A 24,186-nucleotide genomic window follows, 5' to 3' on the forward strand; every position below is an offset into this window, starting at 1 on the left:
AAGAGTGTCATTTTTCTCAGTAGCTTGTCCACTCCAACTTATGCATCTTTATCGCTAATCAAAGTAAAATATTCTGGTAAAATATGGCGTGGAAGAACGAAACAATTTGTTGAAAAAAATATGATACATGAACATATTTCGCAATTTCAAAAATCTGAAAGCTAGCGCTGAAAGGAAAAGCAGCTATACTAACACAAGGACAGGCAGAGAAGGCGATACTTAAATTATACGGAGTTAATAAGCTTTAAATGATTCAAAACCAGTAGTTTACATTACTAATGTATTTCAAGGGATAGTAAGATGCACTTTGCAAAGGATTGCACATCAACAGATCAATGTATGTATCTATCTATGTATGTATGTATGTATCTATGTATGTATGTATGTATGTATGTATGTATGTATGTATGTATGTATGTATGTATGTATGTATGTAGGTAGGTAGGTAGGTAGGTAGGTAGGTAGGTAGGTAGGTATGTATGGTATGTATGTATGTATGTATGTATGTATGTATGTATGGCATGTATGTATGTATGTATGTGTGTGTATGTATGTATGTATGTATGTATGTATGTGTCTATAAATATGTCGTGGGAAATCAAAACAGATAGTTGTATAATATATATATATATATATATATATATAATATATATATATATATATATTTCATTTCAATTCAATATCATGTTTCTAGTTATATATATATATATATATATATATATATATATATATAATATATATATATATATATATATATATATATATATATATATATATATATATCGAAGTACACAAATGTCCTCCTGGGGAATTACAGTGCTCACTGCGGAAAGCAGAGGAACACTAATAAGTTCAAGTACAAAGTAGTGATCTGTTTCTTAAGTTTAACAGATATTGTTACTTTGTCCTTGAAGAAATTTGGGTTTTATATATATATATATATATATATATATATATATATATATATAATATATATATATATATATATAATATATATATATTATATATATAATATATATTATATATATATAAAGATCAGGTACTATTTTCATGTTTGTGGGTGACAGTATGCAAGTACATGCAAGCATGTTAGTTGAAGTTACGGAGATATTACACTTTCGGTCAGAAAGAATGCCGTACCATCCCCATATGAAAAGTGAAATGACCTTGATTTACAAAATTCTGCGCAACGTATATGTCGTACGATATGCTAAGCACAACCATCGTGGATTTTTGTCTCTCTTAAGACAGAAACAGGATATATATATATATATATATATATATATATATATATATATATATATATATATATATATATATATATATATATATATATATATATATATATATATATATATAAACACATATGTGTTTGCATGCTGCTATCTCATGTGTTTTCATCGTTGCAGCAATGTAGGTTTAGAATGGCTACGCATTGCAATAACTGTCTGAGTGCCTTGCCTCCCGCGGGGAATTTTATTTCCGGATACAAATTAGAGTAAAAAGCATTTCCGGTCGGGCACTGAAATGGAGCAACAGGTAGGATTAATTGACGGTCGAGAAAATGCAGAGAAAGTGAAAAGTTCACGGTGGCTACTCAGGAAAGTGGTTTACATCGCTGCGAGACCGATTTTCGGAGTCGATGAAAAGGTGTCTCATTTCGTCGAAATGAAGATCGTGAGATATTCAAGTCAGTCAGCGCCATGCTTGGTGGATTCGCGCCGAATACAAATGAAAGCCACTCGCTGTGTGATCGTTAACGACTCGTTTTCGCCGTATGCGTAATGAGACTAAACGCAAACTAGTCAGGATTTTCGTTTTTCTGAAGTGATACACATCAAATCTGAACATCTGTCTTGCGACTTAAGCGTCGCGAAACCCTTGAACAGGAGTTTAATCGAGGCGGAAGACGTCGGTATGGAAATGCTGTCAGTTTCTTCAAAGGATCCGCCCCCCTGGAAAATCACTAAGCTCCACTCTTCACTCTAAAGAAGTGAGAAGGCGTCTCCGCTGTGTCGTCAAGCAGCGTTTTTCTGTCAAACTGTTCAGGAACTACAAAGCTAGATAATACGGAATCAACAGAATGAGGCAAGTACCCTTGTGGCAGAATGAGATTTCCGTTTTTCCTTGCCGCGAACTGTCTCACGGCCGCTGCCAAATATTAAGGTGCCAATCGGACAATGACCTCTTGGAGAAAGCGCCGGGGATTTCTTGATTGTAATTTAAAACTCCTTTTCAGAAAAAAGGGACAAAAACAGTGGATCAAAAGAGTGAGTTTCTATTGCCGAACATTGCGTCATAGATACAGCTGAACCACTATCCTCATTTGCATAATTGGGATCAGAGTACGATTTCATGTACGGAAATACCGCGGGCAAGCCAAGAGTGATATTATCACCTTTTGAAGGTTATTTGACGCAGTCTCATTTGAATAATTTAGAACTCGGTGCGATTTCAAGTACGGAAATACCGCGGGCCATCCCAGAGTGATAGTGTCATATTTTGAAATTTTTTTCTTGTTTTACCACGCACGTTAATGGACGGCTCAGTAAAAATGTGTAAGGTATGGAATGTTAATATCTTGTTCAAAATGTCACAATAAATGATTTATTATTTCACCCACGTCTTTTGAAGAAATTTAAACCATGCGAGATAGCCACACTTTCACAGCAAAACCAGGATCAGCTCTAAAGCTGCAGAGGATTGCAAAAAACAAATCGATGGCAGAAAAGTAAACTTGACAGAATTTACGTATGGCATTAAAACTGATAAATCGATGACTTCTTCGCACTTCAGCTTACCGCAGAATTTACACAACTGGAGAGAATATATGACCTGCAATTTGTCATTCGATTTGTTTTGGGCACTTTTAGAACCTTTAGCAGTCAGGGGATCTGGGTTATGCCAATGCCTGTGCAAATGTGGTAAGAATTATTGCCTGACATAAACCCTTCATGCAAACATAAAGTGATTAAGTGCCTACTTTTACGAATGGAACACAAGACAGAAAGAGGAAAACAAATAGAAACTTAACGCTGACGTGCAGGGACTAAGCGATGAATGCAGTAATCCTACACGATGGTGGTATATCTCCAAATCATAAAACATGTTTCACAACTCTATTAAGGTAGTTATAGCTTCGAAAGTAAAAGACAAACTTTCGCTCGAATTTTCCTTAAGGAATCTTTCAACCATTCACTTTCAAATCAAGAATAAAAAATCGGGAGTCAACGTGCAAATTTTGGTACTACTGAAACAAAGTTCCCCAAGATTTACCGATATTTGAAATTCAAAATGGCCGCCATCCCTGTGTTAACTCTATGGAGAAAAAAATGAAATTTTTGATTTTCAAAAAACTAAGATGGTAAAAGTATTTCTTGCTAAAAGAGCTTCAAAATGAACCCCTTAGGTGGTAGATCAGAAAAGAATTTAAAAGGTTTGAGAGTCCAAATTTCTGTCACAGAGTCGCGTTCTACCTTAAGTTACTGAGTAGCAGGGTGTACGATAATGACGTGATACGGCATCAATGTACGAGCAGAGACAGACTCAGAAAACGTAAACAGTAAGGAAAGAAAGGTAGGTTCCAGTGCAGCAAAGTGTAAAATATCGGGAGTCTTCAATTTCTGATGACTCCCGATGATTACTTCTACTTTCAGGCGCTTCGATATCTAACTGAGAAAAACTGGACAAGGTTGGAGTCAAAAACTTAACGGTTGTTTACTGATAATGCAAAAGTGCTTTCAACGAGCCAGGCGAATCATTAGCGGGTATTTGAATTTCCTCAAAGGTCGCGAAACGGGCGCAATCACCCCTCGACATGAAATCAAATTTCAGAACAACCACAGGTATTAATTGATTGGCGAGTGCTAGAGACCGGAATACACTCAATAGTTCCCAGATTGCTAGGGGGTTGTTGTTTCGATATTTTCCTTTGTCGGTTCGATGGACAAAACGCTTCTGCGTTTCTTTTTATCTTCATTTTCGTCGAAGAAGTGAATGTCTCGTATCAAGTGTTCTCTGAAGCATTAGACCCCCCTTCATCGTGTATGTCATTAAAGACAACAGGATCTCAACGCCAATTTATCATGAATGTTAAGAAGAATAAAGGGCGCCAAAGGAATTGAATTTATGCTAAAAGGCATCTTTGAAGCGGACTGATCTCTTTCTTTCTGTGGGCGGATTCGTTTAATTTAAGGGTTGTTTTTTGTAAAAAATTGTTTTTGATCTGACGATGTATTTCCAGGCTCGAAATTTGATGAATGTTAATCAAGTCAACTACACGTTCATGGCGGAAAGAGTCACTCTTTGATTTGCTGGAGAAAAAATCTCAATGTATGGTGTCCGCATTTAATAATAAATTAATTATTTTACTTGTTGTATAATCAGTACAAGTCACACAAAGGAAACTGAAAAATTAATACGCAGGGCGTTCGATTATAGTCTGACTTCGTTGGTCAAAATCCTGCCTGCCATTTTAATGAAAGGATGTAAGGATACATGGATTAGATTATCTTGCATAATTATTTTTCAATGTACATAGTAACAGAAGTTTTCTATTGTAATTAGATTTCATGAGTTATGAACTCTGTGACACACACACACACACATAGGTGGAGTTAATTCTCTGGAATCACGAACAAGCCTTTTCTTGTAAAAAGAAATAAGGCATAAGCTTGCGTTTGTCTATTAATAATTTATCATGCTTTTAGCGATATCTTGTAATGGTAGATGAATCCTCTTTTCAAAGATGTTGTCTAAAAGTTAGTGAACAATGGCTTAATTTATGGCATTAAGACTACAGACACATTAAGATCGTGAGGATAATTGAAATTTGAAGTATTTTGGCAACGCCGTGAAATCACCAAAGTACGAATAGCTGATATTTTATTATTCAGCACTCTCTTTCTTCTCCCTGTAAAATATGTTGAAACACATCGGGTTGGTCATCAGTGTTGCAAAAATAAAATATATTGTGTAGTGCAATTTTATCGTTCATGTGTGAACTTTGACCTTCACTACAATTCAACATTGCCATTAAAGACAATAATTTTTGGAGTTATAACAAATATTTTAGAAATTGGTCATCTGAACTTTCGGTTTCGCATTTTAATATTCATACTATAACAATCTGTAAACTAGCGGTATCTGTGTGAACTCATTCATACTACAGAAGCGCAGAAAGGGCACGGAAGCTTCAGATCGTCAAGTAAGTCACCTAATTGCTTTTATATAAGCACAATCGGAAGACTAAACAATTATAGGGGTTTCTGTCAAATATCTAGTGTACAAGCCAAAAGCTGTATCGCCTTGACAGGAGGCCCCAATTTGTACGGTAACAGAATATCTCGGTATTGGCGTTGCGATATTGGACCCGTGTATCCTAGAGTGTCACATCTGGAGACCGCTTGCCCTCTTATCGTCTTGCAAATCGTCACAATACCTGGAGCAGAAACTACCCGTATGAGAGCAGCATCCAATTATTCATCGATTACAGAGGACACTCGAAGCAAGCGAAACCAGAGTTTGAAGTTGATCTGCCCTAGGAATAAGACAGAGGGACTGTGATTGAGCAAACGTTCTTGTGATCAGAAACCTTTTTTTTTAATAAATACCTTTATTTGCTTCTGGAATGGCAATAATCTCACTTGTGTGTCTTCACAAACTACTCTCATCACGGGCAGGGCTAGTTTGTTAACCCAGTGCCTGCTATCGAACGACATTTTCTTCTGAATCAGCGCGCCTATACCAGTCAGTGTACAAATCGTAAAATCTCAACATTTCCTTCATCAGACAGAACGTTCTGGTTCGTGTAGAGTGTGAGAATATTTAACCTGATGGACAAACTACTTTTCCTCTTAATTTGACACAAGCGTATTTTTAACGGGCGCACACAAAAATTGTCCGTATTGTCATATAATATGACTGCCATCCTCATATTAAGGAACAAACTAAAATACTTTTTATACCGCTATCTTCGAATCTCGGGCATTCTCCGTAGTAACCATGGGAGTACAGGACATGACGTATCTTACCAATCAGTCAAGCTGAGAAGAACGCTATATAACCACGGACGGATGTAAGAATGAAAAACATAAATAAGGAAGTGTAAAAATAAACAAAAATAATCAGTACATAAATAACAGATAATGAACAAATGAATAAAGATCAAATACATGATGTAAACATTGGCGCCTAAAATCGTAGGACAATATGTCTAGTTTTTAGGCCAAAACAGATAACAGGTTTGTTTCTGGTCATTGACATGTGGCAAAAATGATGCGGCGACGCAATTGGTTTTTTCAATATTTTATTTGTGGAATTTGATACATTTTCCCTTTTTTTCCATAGGGGAAAATGAAAAATAGGAAAAAAGAGTTGACGCGTACACTTTGAAGTGATGCGGGCGGTGACCAGAAACAAATTAATATTTTGGCCTTAAAATATCGAACTATCGTGTCTTAAGTATTGTATGTTATATAGATTGCCCACTGTTTAGAAAGCTCCGTCTTTCATGCTAGGCGTGTAAAAGCGGAAGATATCATTTTATAAAATTAATCAGAATGCCTACCGATGTTCAATACGGAAATCTAAACGGCCGGAGTATTGTCGAGTGAAATATTATAGCATTGTATGCGAAAGAAAATAACTGGAATATTTGAGCACGCGGCATCGACATCCAAAGACTCGACATGGAGACAATGTACCTTTTGTCGCTTTCTCGCTTGGCAAAATATATCAGCCCGGGATTAAGTCGTATGAGTGCTAGGGGTAAAGGCGATTTTCATTAGCAGAGTGTGAGAATAAGACGGATTCAACAGCCGCCTTTCCGCTGATCGGTGATTATGTAGAGACTAACAAGATATTTCACCAGTGGCAATGTAGAGTCGAATTCATGGGGTACCGTCTTGGATTTCACTTAAAGGTCGTTTTGTAAAGTAATGCTGCAAAGGGACTCCGATTGGACTGGGAGCGGAAAACGTTGGGAAAAAAACTGCAATCGTTATCCAATCCGCCATCGTCAGGGGACAGGGGTCCCAAAAGGGACAAATTCTCGTGGGGGAGGGTACTTATCGACTAATCGGGACAGAATTTTTTTTAAGGATTCGACAGAGCTGCGCAATGAGCTAGCAGGCTCGAGGAGATGATAAGTTTGAAGTGGGTAAAACTATCCCCGATGTCTACTTGTTGTAAATTAGTATTCCTACGCCTGTAAGCTTCTCCCATTAAACGAGCGACAGATAACGGCCTGAGACAGTGTGCGCCAATCTTGACGAAGTCTAGTTTTCGCGACCAGGGAATACCACACTGCAAGATCGTGACCATGCAAACTAACAACCTAGGTCCTTGAACTGCTCACCTAACATATAGGATAGACCATAACACCTGAAGAAAGGTGTTAAAACTAAAGCTATCTATATGCCCTTTCGTTTTCAAGCCTTGATAAATACTATTATACGTTTACCATCGAAAACAATAGAATTTTACATGCACCGAAAAAATGCTTTACGAAGCGCTTGTTCGGCAACACTAACAGTTTCCAGACTCCCAAAACACAGTACTTAGGTTCGGGCATTTATGAAGCGCATTAACGTTTGTCAGTTTCAAGGGACCCATTGGACTATTGCTGAGATTTGTCCCTCGCTCAGGATAAGGGTACAGTTCCACAGGATATCAGAAGTGCGTCCGAGATTGCGCTTTATGCTGGGTATTAGAAAATGGACGAAAAATTGTGGTGCAATTCCGTGAATATGGTCAGTCGTCGGCACATTTCAAGACCCAGTCACGAAAATAAGATGTATAATTAAGTCATAATATACCACAAGGTATGCAATGTTGGCACATTAGAGCTGCGCGTCGCCCTCCACTGACTTTGCGTCAAACGATGCGCTCCGCCAATATCCTCACAGTCTGACTGCACCATTTCCTTAATTAATTCATGCTAGCGAGTAGGTTGAACACGGACGCTTCATTTTTAAACTTCAACAAATTTCTCACTTCGGGTTTGACTATTTTTAGATCTGTAAAGCAGCTCTGAACTGTTCTCAACTAGAGCTCTGTTAATTTTTGTACAATCTAGATCGGTGCTCACAGCTTCTGAAAGTTGAATCGCATGCAACCTTCAAGTCGACTTTTCAGTCAAGGGGACACAAGGGGGTTATTTGTCTTTCTCTATGACATCATGAGCAGTATCACTGTCATGTTACAAGTCCATCTGAAACCCGCCTTGCACAAGCCTGCTGTGATTCGTTGAAGAACTAACTTGATGACAGGGCGCCGCCGCCGGGTTTTTTTCCCTGGAATAATGAATTCAATATCAGTGTGATCTAGAACAGCTTAAATTATTGTCACGAAAAAAGACAAACAAATCGGGTTGCAGTTTGATGTCAGTATTTGAACAAAATGTGACCACTTTTCATGGAGTTATGAAGAGACTAACCATCACAAAAGGCGCGGCTTTTCCATTGAATGATCAAAGCAACCTGCCATTATTATTCAAGTGGTGACGCATTGTCCACCGAAACATTTTTTTTTCAAAGGCAAGGAAAAATCGTGGTTCTCGCATCTTGTAACGTCTTTTGAAACATCGCCGTCATGTCAACAACAATACACGTAAAAGCATCAAACATGACGACAATGGGCCCGCGTCGGCTTCCTTGAAAAGGAGACACTCTGATAACAGAACGCAGACTGACATGTACCTATAATAATGCGCATGTCCCCGCTTTGAACTTTGACCCGTCACGCGGCGGCCTCGCAACCGTAACGATTTGATGAAACAAATATCACGAATCCTTCAATTTCACCTTCTATTGTGGTTTGAATGACGGAAGAGAAGAAAATGCGTCTGAACTTGATCATATTTTGCGATTAATGAAGTCTCCCAATATGTAAAGCGTATGGCGCGCAAAGGACGACAGTCACAGCAGACGATAGGGTTGGGAAACGTTAGATATGTGCATGGTTCAGAAAGTAAAACAGCAATTGGATCCATGGTATCATGCAAAGCCGATGAGAACAGTTCTGATACTTTGTAGCTATTTACATAAAAAGCTGAAAGTACGTTGGAGATATCGACTACGCATAAATCATAACTCGTTCGAGCACACTCGATTGCGAGGTGGGGGCAGGATGTTACTAATATCAATTCTATCAACTAAGTATAGTAGTTACAAATGAATATAATCAGTAAAAGGTACGGTCAAAAAAGTTTATATCAATCGTTAACAGTTTCTTTTAACAACGAAAACTAAGATAAGCATTAGCGTTGTTGTATGGCGGTTTTTCCAAGATTAACGTAAACGGCTAGAACCTAGTGTGTTAACATGATTAGGCAACACGATGACTGCTGCTTCGATATATCTATGCGCTCGCATTTGCAATGCGTCTACCGACTGCAATGCCTCTAGTGGTCCTTGAGTTAAAAAAATAACATCTGTGCGCGTTTATTCCCTACTTCACTGGACCTGAGTGATGCAACTTAAAACGCTCGATGCTTTTAAGTAAATATCATGCCCATATATTTCAATGACTGTTGGTTTTCCTTTACAAGTATACGCTTTATATTACTATTGCTTCTTATTTGTCTGTGTACTTGGACAGGTGGCAAGAAATGATTCTCAAACAGCTCTTACATAATGTTTCAGTTTATTCCTTTTTTGCATCCATTCTTTGTATTCGTGTATGGCAAGGCAAAACCACGTGACATGGCATTGTGAGGTGAGGTGAAGTGACAAAGTATTCGGTATTGTTAGGTAAGGTATTGTAACGCAAGGTAAGGTAAGGAAATTAAGGTAATATTATATAATACAGTAAGCTAGGGTAAGGGAAGACAACATACGATAATAAGGTATTAGGTAACAAAATATAGCATGGTATGATTAGGACATGTTGGGTAAGATGAGGTGAGGTGAGGTAAGGTGCAGTATGATGAGGAAGGATAGGGTAAAGTGCGGTAAGCTATGGTAAGGTAGGATAATATAAGATTACAAGGTAAGCTGACGATATGTAAGGTAAGGTAATATGGTATGGTATGGTATGGTATGGTATGGTATGGTATGGTATGGTATGGTATGGTATGGTATGGTATGGTATGGTATGGTATGGTACGGTACGGTACGGTACGGTATGGTATGGTATGGTGCGGTATGGTAAGGTGCGGTATGGTGGGGTATGGTGTGGTATGGTAAGGTTTGGTATGCTATGCTTTGCTATGCCAAGATATGATATGATATGATATGACATGCTATGCCATACTATGATGTGCTATGCTATGATATGATATGGTGAAGTTAACATTCATATCGGATGGCATCATGAGGTAAGGGACATCAAGGTAAGTATGACATAGTATGGCACTGTATGATGTTGTATAGTTCTGAATTGTGCTGCAATATAAGCTTACAGTACTGTTAATTACTCTGAATTATATTGTGACGATATGTAAATTAAGACTATATATATATATATATATATATATATATATATATATATAATATATATATGGCATTTTATTCTGTGTTCTTTCTCTCTTTTCATAAGATACTATTTTCTGATATTTTTCTGTTACGCTGCCACTCATCGCGAGCAATGGTTGTGTGTTTTATTTGTTCTCATGAAATTTTATGCAATGTTTTCGGTCTTTGTGTACTCTACGGCTTTAGTCTTGTCGGCCTTTATCACATCGGTTTACTATCGGCAGTCATCTGCGGCCCCAGTCATTTTTAATTGTCGGGCAGATTATAGTAATCTCGTATATTCCAAAGTATTAATTTTATCTCTTCCCTGCATTGCTGTTGTTATTGTTGTAGGATTATGGCATCGCCATAGTTACAGGATGCCGATGTCTAACAACATAGTTGTGTGTCTAACAAACTCTACCACCTATATTCACCGTCCACGTTATTGTAACTATTGGACGGCAGCATAAAATACCCCCCCCCCCCCGCGGTTTAAGAATTTCGATAACATGGCACGGTGATAAAATATCGTGTAGGCGGCTTTTGTCCGTCGGCACTAATGAAATCTAGGATTTTTTGAATCCCGTTAATCGCCATTATGATTTGTATTTACTCCCTGCAGCAAAAAAAATTAAATGTGCAAATAACTGCAATATCGAAAGATCGCTGCTTTTATAACGGTCAACGCAAACGAAGCGCACAGCCGATCAACATGTGCCTGCAAATTTGGTCCCAGGGCTTTTCGTACAGTGACGGTCACAAGGAAACTCATCCGTGAACATCAACTACGGTTACACGTCATGATACGTGCGTAAGATCATTTTTCCCGATTTGTTTGTCATGGCAAATAAACAAGGCGAAAACAGAAACCACTCAACAGTAAAAGGGCAAAAACCGGAGCAGATTGACACACCCGCCAATGACATTCTGTGTGACTTTAGCCGTTCGACGTTTGTTAAGATGCTGAGAACGCATCTTATCCCGTCAAAATGGCGCTTATATCCACAATTACAAAAGTTCAGAATCCGAGGCACAATTTAGAAAGCTAAATATTGATATGGGAAAAGGCCGAAGCTCATATTGGAATACACAAAACAAAGACTGTGTTTCTTGACATATTCTGTAAATTGTCATTTATAAATGAGTTCATGTTTCTAATAACTTTTGCTCGCTTGAATAATCATGCATATCATTTGCCGCCTCGTCTGCTTGATTACGTTTCGTTTCGCATGTCATTTTTCTCTTTGAAGTTTTCCTTAATCAATATATCGCCCAGTTTAGCGTAACAAAACCATAGTTCTTAATATAATAACTCTGCAGCATGAGCTTTTTTTTAATGTTTTCCGTCTAAAATGTGACATCGACAACATGCTGTCAGCGAGATCTTGAGAAAACTGATGTCCGTTTCCAAAGGGTTCATCCTGGTTTTTAAGACTGTAACAGTGCATTTGGAGGGGTGTAGGGTCGCACGGACAGTGTTTTCGTAGGGTGATCCAAAATGAAGGACTGCTTGCTAATTTTCTGGATCAAAGTTTAAAAAAGACGATGCCAACCGTCTGCCGCACTCAATCCGATTAAGTTAACGCGAGTAATATTTAACAAATATGATACGGTCGTTAAATCGGTACGCTTTTGACGAACCGATTGCTGCGTCTATAGTTGAAATAGAGGCTTCTGTATTCGCTACATTGGCACATATTAAATTAAGGGACGGTACAGTTAAGTGTGTGTAACGACAAACAAATTCTGACGTGAATCTTTCGAGTGTTACCGTCGGCACTGAAAATTTCCTTACACTGAAATACAATTTCCGTTCCTATTCAAGGCGGCCTTAAGAAGAAAACTTCAAGTCACTCGGTTTTTTCTTCCATGCATCATAGATTTAGCTCAGTTCTTAAGAACCGTGCTTCTTCCTTGAAGGAAGAAACAGAGATAACACAGCGATGGGCGGCGTTGTTCACACTTTGCTTCATTCATTACATGAACCAAACTAGGCATATGATACACCGTATGACGTTGCACCGTGATGTGGTTACGTCGCTTGTTTGAATTGACACTTGTGCTGTGTTACCAATGATGTCCTTGCGTAAACAACCTTATCCCGGCGATCAAAAAATAGAAAACCGCGTCTAATCCGAACTGGTCGTTATTTTTGAAATATCGGACATAACGCTGTTGATAAATGGAACAAGATGCTTGGAGATACAGAGGCAAAAAAGTCAGTGTTCAAGATCATGAGATACACAAACACATCTACTGTCACGCGAGAGTCACTGAACGATGTCCGAGAAAATATACCTGAAAACAGCCCTAGCAAAACGTAAAGTGCCCCCACAACGCTGGGACCTCAATTATTGCTATGGACGTCAGCGCGTGATCACGAGAGATCTCTGTGGGATTACGGATGAGACAATCTTAGGGATTGATACTTCGTTCTCGGAGGCACCATATCGTTGATGGAATCTTACACTGCTGAAAGAGAGAAACGGAGAGTAAGGGACACCATTATAGTGTCCATCGGCGATCTCTGTCCTCCGTGAAGCTGTATCTGACGTGGAAGTAGTAGTGGGGGGAGCTAGTACAGAGAGTCAACGCTGCGCAAATGCTTTGTCCAACGAACCTCAAGCGCACTGGAGGTGTTGATAATTTGTAATTCATACATGTTAAACCATTCCGACTCCAGATTTTCTGTCTTTAAATTCATTTTTGATGGGTGCTTTATGGAAATATCTGTTTTCAAAGACAAAAATATTCTGCGATCCCTCTGTTAAAATACATGTAGTAGCCATGACAGGCTATTGCTTCTCTTGTCATGACCCCCTACAGAGCTGTCCCTGACTGTCTGTCTATTGGTCTGTCTGTTTGTCTGTACCCTTCCCTCATTGTTCTATACGTTCTATATGTTGCAAGACGCACTGCAAGTAATATGGGGTCACCACCAATCTGAGATATTACGATAAATCTAAGAAAAAGACGTTGGAGATCTGATAAATAAAGTCACTGATGTCACCGCGTCACCGAACAGACGCATATCGAGTTAAATGTTAGGCTAATATTGATATTGACATATCCAATTCAGCTGCAGATTTATTACCAAAGGAGGAAAACAGTGGCCGGAAAGAGCGAGGACTGCGCAGAGCCGATTATATTTATATTTAATCTCCTCGGTGCCTTTAATCATTTCTGATCATTAACCATAATAACCGGTTAATAGAACCTCGCAAAACGTGAGGCATTACCAGTTATGTCAAGTGCTTGTAGGTATTTATGTATATATATAGACCATGGGAGGGCTGTATTCCTGTATGACCGCTTTGACGCGACAGAGTAAAGTGTTCGTAATTAACGTTGCATGTTTGATGTGTCAAATGTAACGACCGTAAAATGCTTCCGTTAATGCTGTTTGACGGCCGTCAGCGAGACGAATGGTCTCAAAGTTAAACCTTATGACTCTCTGACTCTTGTCGTTGACAAAAAGGATGTCACACGTAGGACGCCTGGCATATGTCTCAAACTGATGAGCACTTTACATTACCCCGGAGATTAGAGAAACATATCTTTGTCTCCTGAAGTCAAAAGAGGCTATAACCAACATTTCAAAATTGAAAATGGCGTCCATTTTCTCTGATAATAGTAGGTACGTTTTCATATCAACAGAACGAGATACGTTCCTTTAGCCCTGCTGTTATCGCGGGCCTCGGTTCGTTCACTTTGTAGGTGCGTTTTATCTCAGATAGATTTTGCGCCGCTTTGGATACATCGGAAAAGCAGCCCGCTGTGCAAGCAATGGCATTGCATTGATACAGCCGCTTCTTGCCCGATGAAGGCACTACTTCACATCAGATGGACGGCGGAAAACCGAACTTTTTCTTTGGGCCTGCGCTAATATTCTAGATAGTGAACCCAATTTAGGTTCAATGAACTTGTAGGTCCTGGAGAAAAAGAAACGCACACCCATGCATTATAAATGAACACACTATTCAATTTATAATCCCGAAGGCATGTTAATTTAAACTAACCCAGATATATGGAATTGAGTAGTTTTTTTCAACCGGCGACCACCACGTGTCAACTACTTGCCGTCGTTAAAAGGAATTCTGTCAGTTGGGTTTTTCAAGAAATGGAAAATTCCTGCCCTCTATACGTACATACGAGTCTTCCCTTTTTAACATTGATTTACGGCTATTGGGTGAATATAAAAAGACCGCGCGCTTTGTGCTCTGCATTGGAGAAACCCCTGCTTTACTCTGACAAGTTTGTGTTCCACGCACTTTGATATACGGCAGTTAGCAACATGCTCGGACGTGAGCGGATCAAAAATAGGCTGTTAAGTGCAACATTACATCGACGTTTGCACATTTCAGGAATTTTGGACACGATTAAGAGTCTATAATTATCACCGGTCAATATGGATATGCTCAGACGACAAGAACGGTATAATAACTTTCCTTGCTGACATATGCTAAATAGCAAACGATGGCGATGTTTGAAACAGACCCTGAGCCGTCACGTACAGTAGAATACAAAGTACATTATTTACTAAAAACTTCAAAAGGGATGATGTTAAATTTGGTCTGACGTGTCTTGAGTTTGTCATACTCAATTAACCAGCCGGAAAATGCATTTATTGTAAGCGTGCTTGTACTATCGTATGTGTAATTACTGAGAACTCGCAAACAGTAGACTAAGTATGCCTCAGTACGCCACGCAGAAACCACTCGACTCGTATGGTACTGTAGTTCGTCATTTGGAAATCTGTCGCTAGATTTCCTGCGAATGGCGCCACAGGTTAAACATTAATATTACGATGCTAGGTGCCTGGGCTGTTTTGCAGTTCCGGGTGGAAAGGCGTCTTTTTGGAAGAGATCCTGATCTATGTCAACAAGCTTGAAATATTTGCTTAATAATGAACACTTCGCTTCTTATCCGGTCGGACAAAACCTAGCAGCAAGTCTGAGTCGCATATTCCCTTCTTCAGCCTTACCACTTTACTTTTCAACTGACATGATTACGGTTGTCTAGCAACTCCACCGAAAGTGCCAGATGGCTGTAACCTTGAACGTCGACGCCACAGGTGCACAACAATTTGCGCAAACGTTCGAGGTGCATCTTCGCGGTTCAATGGGAAACTAATTAACTGCGTTCGAATTCAGCCTGTACGAACGCCAAATGCAGTTCATCAAATTCTTCAATATGGTTTGGAAAATACACACGGCTCCAAGGTTTGACATACAAAACCTGCCATGCTATGTATATACACTATGTTGCAGTTGTATTTGTATAGAAAGGTCATATTCTACATGTGTCCACCGTGACTTCAATTTGTTTCTCTTCAAACGGAAAATGCTGACAAATGGTGGAAATGCTGAAGCCAAATGAGCTCCTAAAATAGTACAGGGACGCTAAGTGGACATTAAATTTTACACAGTGCGTTTTACTAGCGGTAATGACGAACAGACGACATAGTTCATTACGCAGAAGAAGTAGTCATGATCGTCGCACACGATATAGGTAACATTAAAAAGTGACAAAGACGACTCACATGCGGCCGTATAGGCAATTTGCATAATTTGCGAAAAACAAAGATGTCGTAGAGGCGTACCACGTTGTCAACTTTCAGCAAGAAAACAAGGCCACGACACAGAGAGAGAGAGTAATATATTAAAAGCGCAAGTGAGAGAACAGCTCAGAACGTTAACGAACGAGAGTAAATTTAGGTGATTGAACTTTTGCTGTCGTCTGCCTACACTCAGTAAAACGGAGTATGAATCTAAATTATTGCAAATCGAGATATTTTTTTCTGTCATTTTGATTCATCGCGAATTTTCAATAAACTGCGAATGATTTTGATTATGGTGGAAATGAGGAAGTTATGAGAAATTATAGCTTGGCTCGTGGCACAGATTGGAGCTGATGTTTCCAGAAACATTTCGAAAGGCGGCCTTTCAGTGAAGTGGTTTATTAATTTTCACGTGGCTGTTTGCTCATCGAATTACTAAATGTTTGTTTAGTCGCGTTCGCGATTCACACAAATTACACATATCGTTTAAACATCCTGTCTCCACAAACACAAACAAAGATTCCCACGCAAGCGGCCGGCCGCGTTACTCAAATGAACCGGGGTGGCTTGGGGTAATTTAAAACTGTATATTCGAAACAGCTGTGCGTATGCTAGACTGACAGTATGTCTGCTGGCAGTGGCTTGCTGTAACATCAAACGACAATGGAGAGATACATAGCACGACATAATATAAAAACGGACCAATTGTAACTTAATAGGTAATCAATTAATAAAATCATATCAATCATGTAAGCAATCAGTAGATCAATCAATCATTCATTCAATCAATCAATAAGTAAAGATAGTGATAAAAAGCAAAGACGACAATAAACTATATATATATATATATATATATATATATATATATATATATATATATATATATATGGCAGTTATTATAATATATATATATATATATATATATATATATATATATATATATATATATATATATATATATATATTAATTATTGAGTTCAACTACTGCCCTAGACATAAGTTATTTATGTTCGTAATTATTAATGCGATGATAGGAATCGGGTTTCGACTGATTGCTACAAATTTGGCAAAGTTTTCGAGTGACCGTAAATACAGTACCACATTATTTATCTCTGCCTCACTCGTCGCATCACCCATCTTGCTCTGCTAATAACAGTAATACTAGGAAAAACAGGAAATATTTTTGTCATTGACTTACCTGGATGAGCATTCGCAGTCCCTATGCGGGCGCTTTTTTTGTCTCGGGGCAATATTTCGCCTGCTGGACCTGACCGAGTCCGGCTTATCTGCTGTCTCTCCCTTTATTGTAAAATTTAACTACCAACGCACTTTCTGAATCTGGATGCGTTCAAATCTGTCTTTATTCTTCTTTTTTTTCACCGCGAGCCTTCAAGATTGGCCAGTAACACGTCCGAATGGCATTATGATCTGTAAGTTAACACAGATTTCTGTCAATCGTATATGAAAACGCGTACATTCAGGGTTGCTTCGCATTCAATTAAACCGGTCTGCGTAAAGCTAGCGTTGGAAATTTGAAAGCGTATACGCTATTACTATTTGCCTCAGCCAATATGAAGATTGAGTGCGGCCACGTGAACAGCCGCAGATATTTCCAAATTACCGAAGTGAAAAGAGTGTGTGCCACAGAAATTTATCGTCAATCCCCAATAAAACGAAAGTGCTCTACCGCTTCCTTCTTCGCAGTATGAGTGTTGGTAAGTGACGGGAAAAGTTCTCTCGTCAAATCTTACAACATAAATCCAATACGCTGGCCGTTTTAAAGTTGCTTGTAACTTGTGATGCAGAATGAATTGAGTTTAATCGGTAAAAAAAAAAAACAACAACAACAACCATGACAAGAAACGAAACAACAACAAAAACAAAAAACTGCTTGTGCCGTTTCTCAGTTAGTCGAATAAAACACATCAATTAGATGGATTAAATATCGCAGCCAGCGACAGCTGAGAAATGTCACATCAACAATATCCACAATCGACGATCTGTAAATTTTATGCTGCCGAAATATTAACAAAGCAACCTACCTTCTGATGACTAGATAGCGCGTAACAAGCGACGCAGGATCAATTCCGATGTCGAGAGCTGCTGTCTACACGCGAGGATGATAAAAACTCGGCGCGGAGTGGAAAACTCGAGTCAGTCTCTGACGATAGGCGCTCCTCAACTGTGGACGGCGCACGGGGGAACAACCGCCTCGCCCAAGCTGGTCTGCAGCCTTAGATTTATCCCGTTGCCATGGTGACCGTGCTACGTGTTCAACTCACCCGGATGTTGGATTGTTCCAGCGAAGACGACACAGAGGATGGAGCATCCGAATACTTGATGCGGTGCGAGGGAAATAGTGAATGCCAAGGTGTTAAATTAACTCTTTGGCACAGATGTCGTACTCTGCTGCGATCAATGGCGGAAGCGTTGGACTCATTAGCTTGTCGGAAGCTCCATTCCATTGTGTTTATTCGTATCTATGCAACAAAACACACTCAAGGACTGCGCGCTATTTCGCAAATCCCCAATTTGATCCGGGCAAGCGAGACATATGGCTCCAAATACCGAAATTAATGACTGGAAAAAATTTACACGTTGACCTCCGACTCCGCGCCCGGCGATACTGTATAGAAAAGACGCCCTTGTCTAAGTGAGTATCTTGGCGTTTGAGGGGATCTGCACCATCGGCGGTGTTGATTTGTAACGCACACGGCAAGATGAATTACATGGTTTACATCCATAGCGTATGTTGACGTTGAGTGTAGTGACAGGACGCAACGGCGTGTGCATTGCCTCAAGGAGGACATGACGGAACATCATCAACGCACTAACAGTTACTACAAGACCGTGATGATAATGACGATGATGATGGTGTGATGATGATGACAGTTTTGTTGTCAATTTCTTGTTTGTAAAACATAATCGATACACAATGCACGTCTTGAGTATCTGGGCTATTTGTATTTAATAAAATATATTAAGTCTGTCTGATAAATCAATTTTAGTTAATTTACTCGTTCATTTATATTGTTTTACTTCACATAAATCAACAACCCTTTATCCATCAATAAAGGCACAGAAAACATATACACAACATAGATACAAAGTGACATAGATACATACATACATAGTTACATGCATGCATGCATACAGACAGACGGACAGACGGACATACATACATACATACATACATACATACATACATACATACATACATACATACATACATACATACATACATACATACATACATACATACATACATACATACATACATACATACATACATACATACATACATACATACATACATACATACATACATACATACATACATACATACATACATACATACATGCATGCATACATATTCTCCTTCGAATATCTCAATTAATCATGTTGTTTGTGTGTCACTTTATCGTCGATAACAGATCCTTTTAAGAGCCACTTAGCTGCATTAGTGGATATTACATCTGATATTTTCATGTTTCGTGCCTGAACCGTGATTTTCATTTTCCAGTTTGCTGGAGTTTTTTTTTCTCATTGCATTCCCTCGGATACAGCGAAGATGGGAAATTGAGGTCACCACACTTATCAGTTGTTGACGGCGTATTCATTCGCCGTGGAAAGGGAAATGGTTATGTTTAATCAGTGTCACTGTATCGAACAGATTTACAGCCTATAATATTTTCTTCACATGCTAGCCTCTCTGAATAACGTACGAGGCCATTAATGACAAAGGAAAACGCCATCATGTAAACAAATATCTGACATGTTATTTTTCTGTTATAGTTGTCCGCTTAGCTTTGTTCCGTATCTGTAGATTAACATTCAATAACGAAAATGTATCAAATATATGAACCTTATCCGAGATAACACGGTTTGCCATATATGTGACCAAGACACTTTCGGGAAAAAATAGCATAAAATAACATTTCATATCAATATTATGAAGTCATATCTAACGTACCTGGTTTCCTGTTGTTGTTTTTTTTGTGTGTGTGTTTTTTTTTTGTCAGTACATAGTTCCTGAACACCATAAAGTCGTGTTTACGCAAATTTGAGTATCGTGTCATTTGGCAATTGTTTAAGTGTTCCATCGATTCGCCATTATTAGAAGATTGCGTAGGGAGTTAAGCATACTCATGCAAACGTGAAAGGCTGGTTGTGAATTGCATGGCTTCATTTAAGCGCCACAATTGTACTCCAAAACACAAACAAAATCAACGTCAATTCGTCGCGACGCACTTGACGCCAACACGGGAAGGTCGCACCATCAGTAATGGTATACTCGACGCCAATCAACACATTTTTTTCACACTTGGCAGCAAAAGTCTGACTTGAGATCCTTACGAAAGGAAGATCTTAAACACCAAGGGTGTCATTTTCATGTCCACGCACGAAAAGCAAAGTATGGTTTCTAGATTTTTATATCTCCGACTGAACGTATGAGTGAAGCAAATTATGTGCAAGGGTGTAAATTGTTACGTTTTTTACTCAAACACGGTACACCCACTCTTACTTTGTAATTCTTGGCGCATTATAAATTTAAGCTTATTGTCAACGATTTACAAACTATCTGATTAAGGTAGTATGCGCCTCGAAAGTGAACTTTTGCTCAAACTTTCCTTAAGGAATCTTTCAACCATTTTCCTAGAAAATCAAGAATAAAAATCGAGGTCACCGTGCAAATTTCGGTACTAGAGAAACAATAACCCAAGGTTTACCGATATTTAAAATTCAAAATGGCCGCCATCCCTGTGTTAACTCAATGGAGAAAAAATAAAATTTTCGATTTTTGAAAAACCAGGCCGGTGAAAAGTTTTCCTACACCAAGAGCTTTAAAATGAACCCTCACAAGTGGTATATCAGAAGAGAATTGTAAAAGTTTGAGAGTCCGAATATCTGTTCCCGAGGTACGTTCTCCAAGTGCGAGCTCTGTCCTTATAATTCGTGAGTAAAACAAGAGGGATTTCACATTGAAGTTCATCTTTGGTACGTTTCCAGCTCTACACAACAAGTTTGGTCCATGTTTCGCGCAGATCAAATTCCCAGTTTGTTCCTCATCAAGACGGCTATCCATAGTCGACAAAATGGTATTTGCTAAAGCTTTGCGCATATTAATAACCTACAATTCGCGCGCCATTTTCACCGCGCCATTTTGCGAATTCATGGTCGTCAATATGTTGTTTGCTTGTAATTATTAACTCTTTGATATCGATGACGGTTTTTAAGTCAACTCAAAAATTGAAAACGTCAACAACCCTTTATTCTCTCTCTGCGGCTGTTGTTCACTTTTAGAGTCATTGTGACGGAACGACGGCTTAGAAAGACGGCGTTAAGTAATTTGTCACATCACCTATACGCACCTAAGGAGCATTAACACAGCCACCGTTCCTTATGACTTTATAGAACATAACCCATCGGCGCCGAGCATGATTGATTAAATATTTCAAAGGCTTCCGTCCGGTTTTGGATTGATGCTCAATTCTTAAATTTCTGAGGATATTACGTTAAACCGTCAATAAATGCGAAAGACAACATTGCGTGTCAGCGTTTTTTTTTCTTCTTAAAAATAAACTCTTGCTGCCGATAGCGAGTCCCGAATACTCATCTAAGATTCAATATATCTACTTACGCGTGGGATGGAAATTAGCGTCATTAATCGAAATTCACATCAATATTGATAAACATCGTCACTTTGCGTCGAAAACATAAGTTTTGAGTTACGTACCTTTCCGTCGCGCTTTATCTTCCGCTATCAATCACCACAACGTTCACACAATGGCGCGTGATTATTTTTCGACGGCTTCGGTTTGACAATCGCTCCCAATTCACCTCATAAAATTTCCATGTCGCGCCATCATGAAAGGTTGATTGTTCGTTGAAAGAGATATAAAACGGCGAAGTTTAACAGGGTTTCAACTGTTTGTCTGACACAGGTCGTCGTAAATATCCAGTGTACGATGCCATGCACCATAAAAACGTGTTGAAAGCACTTTTGAATGACTTATTACTGACTTTTTTATTTGAGAAAAGCTGTGAAAGCTTATTCGCAGTAGCTTTGGGTGAAAAAGCCTATCTCAGCGGTATAAAAATTTACACATTTACTGTATTGGAGGAAGATAAGCAAAGCGAGGGGCGAAATCTTCCAGAATTTACAGTGTGAGAGAGCAAGCAAACAAACAATCAATCAACCAAATAGACGTTGAAAAATTGCTCTGCAATTGTGTTGCCATTTAGTATCAATGCATCAAATGATGCGTTTTGATTCTTGGGACTACTTTCTAAGAAAATTGTTGGGAAAGGTCAAACTATGATGTTGATATTAGACACTAACAGAATACATACCATGAATATTATGTCAAAAGACATATAATGTCTATGTAAATGTTGACATAATTGTTATCGTTGCATTGTTTATTGACATATTTTGTTGAACATTTATCTCAAAAACTATGATTCGGGGTGTTTAGGGTGAAGGTCAAAGGTGAATCGTGCATATCAGGCATATTTCAGAGACTTGACAGATCTGCTTCAAAACCTGAGTATTCAACCATTCTAGGAAACAGCAAAAGCTCATCTTGCAAAGATAAATGCACACCACAAACCTGCCTACTGTCTACAAGCATTATGACATATGTTCGTATCGGCTCTGCCACACAATTTTCAGTATTTTACAAGGAATTTTTAATTGAAGATCTTATATGTAAGGAATGAAACGTTTACTACCTGACACACTTTCAGGTCATTCCTGTTATTTCACCTTCATTTCCCATGGCATTTTCTGGAACCTTCAGAACATCTAGGAAGTGCCGGTCGAGACAGTTTATGTGGAACGTACCCCCGCCGGTTTTCGCCAGTCTTGGAGTGAGCAGTTAAGTCGTTATAGGAATTTCTAGCGTTCATTTCGTGAGTGTAGCTTGTGCTTCTCAAGTTTGTATACGGAACATCTAGACATTCGTTCCGGAAAAAAGTGTATGTCATTCGAAGAGCCTTGAACTCACCCATACATCACATCACCTTATATTTTAAGGATAGACAACACTTATTGTAGTACAGAAGCGTCTATAAGACAAGCATCATTTTTGAAAATATCCACAATAGACTGTATCCGAGGAAGACATCTTGTAACATTTTGCTTCGAGTGCATTCTTTTCCAAGCCCATATGGAAGCCACGGAATGCATCAACGCAGAAAGTTTGCTGCTGTAATGCAGAAAGTTTGCTGTGAAAGTAGTTAACTCGGTAGAACTTTGCTGTCTCTCGCTACTTTGCATATGTGATATCAACTCGTTATTATTCAGCTCGACCATCTGACCACAATATGTTGTAATTTCGCTGTCTCTGTCTTTATCAATTCAATCACCCTGCCTCGCCACACCTTTCCGTAATATCAGAGATGTCTGCGATAAATCGAAGCTAAATGTCCGCCAAGGGAAGCAAGACGTGCGTGTTGACCGGTCACAGGTGTTTCTCGCTACCGTCCATTAATAGGTAATAACTGTTTGATCACGCATTCTAAATGAGAAAGAGACAACAATTACGAAAGTTCCGCTGATATCAGCAGTGAAAACTCAAAGGCGGTAAACCATCTGCGATGATTTTTGTTAGATTTGTGTCACCTTTTTCACTATTGAAGTCCTGCATGTATAGATGGATGGATGGATGGATGGATGGATGGTACGTAATGTGTGTTCTGCATGTAGGGGTTTACGAGTTTCAAGTTCTGCTCCTTGGCAATATATAACATCTCTGGTTTACAGTTTGTCACTACATCCACAAGAATAGTGATTTAATCGATAAAAGTCCACAAATTGTTTCCAATTAGATGTCCATGATTTTTCACGAGAGTATCATAATACCAGTGAAAGCTTAATCACTGAGTAAAAGGTTTTGATCGATAGTTGGGGGCGTTTATTTGATCGCTTGGATAATAACCAGCCAGAATAACAATATAAGCGGGCTTTTACTTGTCTATTAATATGATGTGTAGTGCCGAACAGCTGTGTGATATGTTTCTTTATTTCGAATGCAAGCTGTGTCTTGACATACATTTAAGGTTACCAAACGTCTGGAAGCGATCTATTGTTGTTCCTGTTGCAAAGACTAAACTTTCTTACCCGGTAGGCCTAGTCATGAAATTATATGTAAAGGTAATTAAGAC

The 24,186-nt window shown here is 38.8% G+C and overlaps 1 long non-coding RNA gene across 1 annotated transcript in view; it reads right to left on the bottom strand.

Moving 5' to 3' along the window:
- Positions 1-18,281, bottom strand: part of LOC139126024 (uncharacterized) — a 118,299-nt gene extending 100,018 nt beyond the window's left edge. Inside the window, exons 1-2 of the long non-coding RNA XR_011550436.1 lie at positions 18,060-18,281; positions 17,216-17,445 (exon numbers count right to left, since the gene is read on the bottom strand). This is a non-coding gene — a long non-coding RNA (uncharacterized lncRNA). The remainder of the gene's footprint in view (positions 1-17,215; positions 17,446-18,059) is intronic.
- Positions 18,282-24,186: the final 5,905 nt, after the last annotated feature.

The sequence above is a fragment of the Ptychodera flava genome (genome assembly GCF_041260155.1).
Source record: "Ptychodera flava strain L36383 chromosome 3 unlocalized genomic scaffold, AS_Pfla_20210202 Scaffold_26__1_contigs__length_13983176_pilon, whole genome shotgun sequence".
In the NCBI taxonomy this organism is placed as follows: Eukaryota; Metazoa; Hemichordata; class Enteropneusta; family Ptychoderidae; genus Ptychodera; species Ptychodera flava.